An 8438-nucleotide genomic window follows, 5' to 3' on the forward strand; every position below is an offset into this window, starting at 1 on the left:
CTTCTACTCCATTACATCTCAGAGGCAAACATTATACTTTTACTCCACTACAATTATTTGAAAACTTTAGTTACTAGTTACTTTATAGATTTTGATTAATTATTACAAAACATACATTACCCACTTCAGCCCTATATAAATTTCGATCTACAAGGCTTGTAGATCTGCTATTTTCCAAAGATTTTTATCATTTTATACATTTGAAAACTTGGGAAATGGTACATTCTGCTTCATAGTACTTTCTACTTTTGGTACATTAAGTACATTTTGATACCAATACTTTGGTACTTTTACTCAAGTCAATTTTGAATTCCGGACTTTTACTTGTAACAGAGTAGCGTACATCTACATTGCCGTATTGATACGTTAACTGAAGTAAAAAAAAACGTTTTCCACCACTGCCCTGACGGCAACAGTTTGAACCGGTTTGAACAGATTGTTATGGGGGATGTGTGGGGTATTTTATGACCCTCCTCAGGGATATCCTGAGGCAGTACAGCTCCTCCAAACTGGGCAGTTGACATCCAGTGATGTATAAAGAACATTCTTGTGTGTAAACAAGAACATCCTTAAAAGTGTGTGTGTGTGTGTGTGTGTGTGTGTGTGTGTGTGTGTGTGTGTGTGTGTGTGTGTGTGTGTGTGTGTGTGTGTGTGTGTGTGTGTGTGTGTGTGTCCAAACTTATGAAATATCAGCCTTTTGTGGAACGTATTGTGGCCTTGGGATATAACTGTCAACTTATTGTCCTTGTGTTTGGGAGTCTAGGCCATGTTCACAAACTTGTGCTCCGTGGCCTGCCTCTGGGAGGATTGCAAAAGTCAAATGCAAAACAGTTGGGTAAATACTGTTCTGTCTCAGCTGTCATGGGCAGTCTGTCTATCTGGAGAAGACAATGTTTCATATATCCTTGAGTTGGGAGGAGGAAAAAAAAAGAAATTCTGTCAAATTTCTGTAGTATGTCATCAATGTGTGATATGTTTTCCTCTGTGTGTTAATACGCATGTGCAGCAGTTGTATCTGGTTTGACCATGACGTAACCTTCTTCTGATCTTTGATTGATTGATTGATTGATTGATTGAATAAATTATTAGCAGTTTGCAAAAAAATGCACAGAAAGTACAGTTCAATACAAGTACTCTACCGACTTTATTAGTGTGGTTGCCCGAATGGGCAACCGGAACTCTACACTTTATTATTGTTTCTAGATCAACTTTTTTGTTATTCGCTATTTCTCCCACAGTTTATTTTTCCCAATTTCGTGCCATATGTCATAATGACCGGCTTCACCGGGAATAGACTGCTTGTACCTTGCTAAGAGATTGGTTGCATAGTTTTATTGATATTGATTTATTAGTGCATTAAATTTCCCCATCCACTTTAATGGAAAAGTGAAAAAACTCAAATTCAAGTATTTTTTTCTCAGAAACCGTAAGTTACCAGATTTGGAGGGGAGGTTCATAGTTTATTGCCAAATTATTGAAAGAAATATTACACCATTTGGCCTCATGGTGGCGCTATAACAGCCCACTTTACCTTTTGGCCTATAACTCTTGAACCGTAGGTCGTAAAATCAAAAAATAATTTTCCATGGATTCATTGGGTCACGACGCATCCCCCCATATAGGCCACGCCCATTTGCGTCTGGATAGATTTTTTGATATTGATTTATTAGTGCATTAAATTTCCCCATCCACTTTAATGGGAATTGCAAAAACACCCATTCAAGTATTTTTTCTCGGAAACCGTAAGGGCTACAGTTACAAGACTTGGAGGGGAGGTTAATAGTTTATTGCAAAATTACTAAAAAAAGAATCACATCAGTCGGCCACATGGTGGCGCTATAACAGCCCACTTTACCTTTTGGCCTATAACTCTTGAACCATAGGTCGTAGAATAAAAAAGGTCGTTTTACAAAAAATGCCACAAAACGCGAACGAAACGTCCAGTCAATCCCAAATTTGAATCACATGTCGAGGGTGGTTTACTCAACTCATCCCCAAAAGCATTTCCACTTTGACCCATAGGGGGCGCCACAAATTAGCAAAATGTAACCGTTTGACACAAAAACATGATTTTTGGAGGGATCAGTTCTCTCAAAAAGAATAGCAAGTGATCTCAGGAGTGACATGACGATGTCATTGGCCCGCTACATTTGTGGGAGAGGTCTTTTTCTTTAGTGGGAGGGGCCTATTTCCTAAAATCAAAACGGCACGCGTCACTAACGCGGGATCCGATCGGCACCAAATTTGAATCGCGCGGCCTCCGACGGTATTCCTCCAGGCGTATTCCTCGAGTCCCGGCGGCCGCGACTGGCGTCGGCGCAACCACACTTTGAAGTTGCCCTGACTTAAGGCCCAAAAGAGAAATTTGATGTCTCCGCGGGAGTAATTCGTTCGACTCAAGACCCAAAAGAAGGTGAACTGACTGTAATGATTCAAAATGTCATATATAGAATAGAAACCCCATTCAAACTTTAAAATGTTCATCCTAATATGGACATGTTTGTCTGACAAGGGATCTTTGAAATGTTTCATTGTTTTAGAATAGTACTCCTTTAAAAGTTCCGAGATTTATAATGGAGGTCGATGGAAGATTTTGGGACCTCAAAAAAATACTTTCACCTAGAAACTCCATTCATAGTTCAAAAATTCCACCTTACTGTGGGCATGCATCCTTGAGATGTTTTACATTGAAATGATGGTAGCACTTTACAATAATGACCCGTTATAAAGCATTTATAAACGTTTATAAGTAGTTTGTAGACTGTTAACAAATCATTAACAACCTGTTTGTTGACATTCGTAAATGATTACTAAAACCTTTATAACTACAGTTACAAATCATTTGTAAAGTATTAGTAAGTAGTGAACTATTCATGAATAAGCCATTTATATACATCTGTAAAAGATTATTAAATCATTTGTAACGACCCATTCTAAAGCATTTATAAACGTTTATAAGCAGTTTGTAGTCTATTAACAAATCATTAACAACCTGTTTATTGACATTCGTAAATGATTACTAAAACCTTTATAACTACGGTTACAAATCATCTATAAAGGTATTAGTAACTATTCATGAATAAGCCATGTATAATACATCTGTAAATGATTATTAAATCATTTGTAACTGATGTTACATAATATATACAAGCTATTGGTAGCTTGTTCATGTTTAACATATGCTTTGTTAAACATTCCTAAAGTATCTATAAATCCTTAGTACATGTTATTATGTGCCCTATAGTAAAGTGAAGACAGTTCATCATTTACAACTGTCTGTTAATGTGTTTGTTCATGTTTAACATGCTTTGTAAAACATTCCTAAAATATCTATAAATCCTTTGTAAATGTTATTATGTGCCCTACAGTAAAGTGAAGACAGTTCATCATTTATGTTATGTCATGTCTGTTAATGTGGACTTTCTCCTTACCTGTTGCAAACTACCTGGCTTTCATGAATGCAGACACCAAACAATTACTAGAATTATCATTCATGTTAAGCAAATGATGCGTAAGACATTCGTAAAGAGTATGTAAACCATTTATGGTGTTAGGGACCAAAAAGGTCACTACAAAGTACTACCAATCAACTCTAAATTGCCTGAAACGTACTCCTTACAGGTTTTTGGGGGGACGATTTTGGCCTCCACACTTAGTGATTATTTCGGATTTAACTTTCGTTTCGGTGGTGACCAACTTTCGTTTCGGTAGTTTGATTACAAAATGTAAGTTGTGTAAAAAATAATCTGACTATACTAAGTTGTTATTTATTTGTTTAAGTCAGGCTATTCTCTACTCAGAGTCATAAGTTTACAAAATGTACTAAAGTACAGTGAACGTCTGTGCGGTTTGTCTTCATCACTGAAAATAACGTACATGTAAACTGATGTCATGTGCAGTTGGGGTGAAGAAACACAACCATTTCATTCCTAATAATACCTATTTGATTTGACATCCTGACTTGCTGCTGTAGCTGAGGCTTGAACCTGTTACCTGCGGCTCACTAGTCAGTGACTCGATCCATTCACCTACAGCTGTTTCCTTGGGATCTGTGGTTCTGAAACGTTTTGTTGTCAACCCCCCAAATTGACATGTATTTGGGCAGTGGACCCCAATGTGAAAAGATGTAGTGTCAGGGCCCCCCATGAAAAAGATTTATATTTATGCTGTAACACATTTTTTTTTAAAGTTATTTGTCTTGTTTGTTGTTCAAGTCAAAGCACCAGGAAGGCTGTACTTGTCAGCCATCTGTTAGCTCAATGGGTTGAGACGCAGTATTCATGATCCAGAGGCCATGAGTTCAAATCCCATTGATGTCTTTCCTATGATTCTTTCCTTTGCAGACTGGCTTCCAGAAGATCAACTGAAAACTACCAGGAAGGCTATATTTGTCATCCAACTGTTAGCTCAATGGGTTGAGACGCAGTATACATGATCCAGAGGCCATGAGTTCAAATCCCAATGGTGTCTTTACTGTGATGCTTTCCTTTGCAGACTAACTTCTAGAAAAACAAGTTAAAACCACCAGGAAACCTGTAACTCTCAGCCAACAGCTTAGCTCAACTGGTAGAGTGTCTGTCCAATAACATGACTTGACTTGACTTGAGTGGGTTCGATTCCCACTTGAGTCAAGTGTCCCCGGTAACTTGAGGCAACGGATAAATTGACTGAGTTAGTAGAGTAGGGGTAGAGTAAAGAGGGAATATAGTCGGGGAGTAGGAGTATGAGTAGGTCATACTCTACTCCGCCTACTCTACACACCCTCTATCTATCTCAGTAACTGAGACCGAATTGGCCAGATTCGGTTTCAGTTACTAAGGTGGTGACTGGATTTGAACCAGGACACTCCTACAAGTTATTCTACGGATATCAGTCAATTTATCCGTTGCCCCAAGTTACCTGGGACACTTGACTCGAGTGGGAATCGAACCCACTCAAGTCAAGTCATGTTATTGGACAGACGCTCTACCAGTCGAGCTATGCTGTTGGCTGAGAGTTACAGGTTTCCTGGTGGTTTTAACTTGTTTTCTAGAAGTTAGTCTGCAAAGGGAAGCATCACTAAGGATATCAGTCAATTTATCCGTTGCCCCAAGATACCGGGGACACTTGACTCGAGTGGGACTCGAACCCACTCAAGTCAAGTCAAGTCAAGTCATGTTATTGGACAGACGCTCTACCAGTTGAGCTATGCTGTAGGCTGAGAGTTACAGGTTTCCTGGTGGTTTTAACTTGTTTTTCTAGAAGTTAGTCTGCAAAGGGAAGCATCACTAAGGATATCAGTCAATTTATCCGTTGCCCCAAGTTACCGGGGACACTTGACTCGAGTGGGAATCGAACCCACTCAAGTCAAGTCATGTTATTGGACAGACGCTCTACCAGTTGAGCTATGCTGTTGGCTGAGAGTTACAGGTTTCCTGGTGGTTTTAACTTGTTTTTCTAGAAGTTAGTCTGCAAAGGGAAGCATCACTAAGGATATCAGTCAATTTATCCGTTGCCTCAAGTTACCGGGGACACGTGACTCGAGTGGGAATCGAACCCACTCAAGTCAAGTCAAGTCATGTTATTGGACAGACGCTCTACCAGTTGAGCTAAGCTGTTGGCTGAGAGTTACAGGTTTCCTGGTGGTTTTAACTTGTTTTTCTAGAAGTTAGTCTGCAAAGGAAAGCATCACAGTAAAGACACCAGTGGGATTTGAACTCATGGCCTCTGGATCATGTATACTGCGTCTCAACCCATTGAGCTAACAGATGGCTGACAAGTACAGCCTTCCTGGTAGTTTTCAGTTGATCTTCTGGAAGCCATTCTGCAAAGGAAAGAATCATAGGAAAGACATCAATGGGATTTGAACTCATGGCCTCTGGATCATGAATACTGCGTCTCAACCCATTGAGCTAACAGATGGCTGACAAGTACAGCCTTCCTGGTAGTTTTCAGTTGATCTTCTGGAAGCCAGTCTGCAAAGGAAAGAATCATATGAAAGACATCAATGGGATTTGAACTCATGGCCTCTGGATCATGAATACTGCGTCTCAACCCATTGAGCTAACAGATGGCTGACAAGTACAGCCTTCCTGGTAGTTTTCACTTGATCTTCTGGAAGCCAGTCTGCAAAGGAATGAATCATAGGAGAGACATCAATGGGATTTGAACTCATGGCCTCTGGATCATGTATACTGCGTCTCAACCCATTGAGCTAACAGTTGGATGACAAATATAGCCTTCCTGGTAGTTTTCAGTTGATCTTCTGGAAGCCAGTCTGCAAAGGAAAGAATCATAGGAAAGACATCAATGGGATTTGAACTCATGGCCTCTGGATCATGAATACTGCGTCTCAACCCATTGAGCTAACAGATGGCTGACAAGTACAGCCTTCCTGGTAGTTTTCAGTTGATCTTCTGGAAGCCAGTCTGCAAAGGAAAGAATCATAGGAAAGACATCAATGGGATTTGAACTCATGGCCTCTGGATCATGTATACTGCGTCTCAACCCATTGAGCTAACAGTTGGATGACAAATTTAGCCTTCCTGGTAGTTTTCAGTTGATCTTCTGGAAGCCAGTCTGCAAAGGAAAGAATCATAGGAAAGACATCAATGGGATTTGAACTCATGGCCTCTGGATCATGAATACTGCGTCTCAACCCATTGAGCTAACAGATGGCTGACAAGTACAGCCTTCCTGGTGCTTTGACTTGAACAACAAACAAGACAAATAACTTACAGCATAAATATAAATCTTTTTCATGGGGGGCCCTGACACTACATCTTTTCACATTGGGGTCCACTGCCCAAATACATGTCAATTTGGGGGGTTGACAACAAAACATTTCAGAACCATAGATTCCAAGGAAACAGCTGTAGGTGAATGGATAGAGTCACTGACTAGTGAGCCGCAGGTAATAGGTTCAAGCCTCAGCTACAGCAGCAAGTCAGGATGTCAAATCAAATAGGTATTATTAGGAGTGAAATGGTTGTTTCTTCACCCCAACTGCACATGACATCAGTTTACATGTACGTTATTTTCAGTGATGAAGACAAACCGCACAGACGTTCACTGTACTTTAGTACATTTTGTAAACTTATGACTCTGAGTAGAGTATAGCCTGACTTAAACAAACAAATAACAACTTAGTATAGTCAGATTATTTTTTACACAACTTACATTTTGTAATCAAACTACCGAAACGAAAGTTGGTCAACACCGAAACGAAAGTTAAATCCGAAATAATCACTAAGTGTGGAGGCCAAAATCGTCCCCCCAAAAACCTGTTAGGAGTACATTTCAGGCAATTTAGAGTTGATTGGTAGTACTTTGTAGTGACCTTTTTGGTCCCTAACACCACAAATGGTTTACATACTCTTTACGAATGTCCTACGCATCATTTGCTTAACATGAATGATAATTCTAGTAATTGTTTGGTGTCTGCATTCATGAAAGCCAGGTAGTTTGCATTAACAGACAGTCATAAATGATGAACTGTCTTCACTTTACTGTAGGGCACATAATAACATTTACAAAGGATTTATAGATATTTTAGGAATGTTTTACAAAGCATGTTAAACATGAACAAACACATTAACAGACAGTTGTAAATGATGAACTGTCTTCACTTTACTATAGGGCACATAATAACATGTACTAAGGATTTATAGATACTTTAGGAATGTTTAACAAAGCATATGTTAAACATGAACAAGCTACCAATAGCTTGTATATATTATGTAACATCAGTTACAAATGATTTAATAATCATTTACAGATGTATTATACATGGCTTATTCATGAATAGTTACTAATACCTTTATAGATGATTTGTAACCGTAGTTATAAAGGTTTTAGTAATCATTTACGAATGTAAATAAACAGGTTGTTAATGATTTGTTAATAGTCGACAAACTGCTTATAAACGTTTATAAATGCTTTAGAATGGGTCGTTACAAATGATTTAATAATCTTTTACAGATGTATATAAATGGCTTATTCATGAATAGTTCACTACTTACTAATACTTTACAAATGATTTATAACTGTAGCTATAAAGGTTTTAGTAATCATTTACGAATGTCAACAAACAGGTTGTTAATGATTTGTTAATAGTCTACAAACTACTTATAAACGTTTATAAATGCTTTATAACGGGTCATTATTGTAAAGCGCTACCAAAAATGGTTCCCCCAAAAACCTGTTAGGAGTACGTTTCAGGCAATTTAAAGTTGATTGGTAGTGACTTTTTTTTTGGTCCCTAACATTCATCGAGCTCTGGACTTAGTAATTTTTTTTCCGTTTCGGTAGTGACACAATGGTGTCACTACCGAAACGAAAAAAAAATTGTTCCCCCAAAAACCTGTTAGGAGTACGTTTCAGGCAATTTAAAGTTGATTGGTAGTGACTTTTTTTTTGGTCCCTAACATTCATCGAGCTCTGGACTTAGTAATTTTTTT

This window comes from Gymnoscopelus microlampas, assembly GCF_963454915.1.
Source record: "Gymnoscopelus microlampas genome assembly, chromosome: 7".
Classification (NCBI taxonomy): Eukaryota; Metazoa; Chordata; class Actinopteri; order Myctophiformes; family Myctophidae; genus Gymnoscopelus; species Gymnoscopelus microlampas.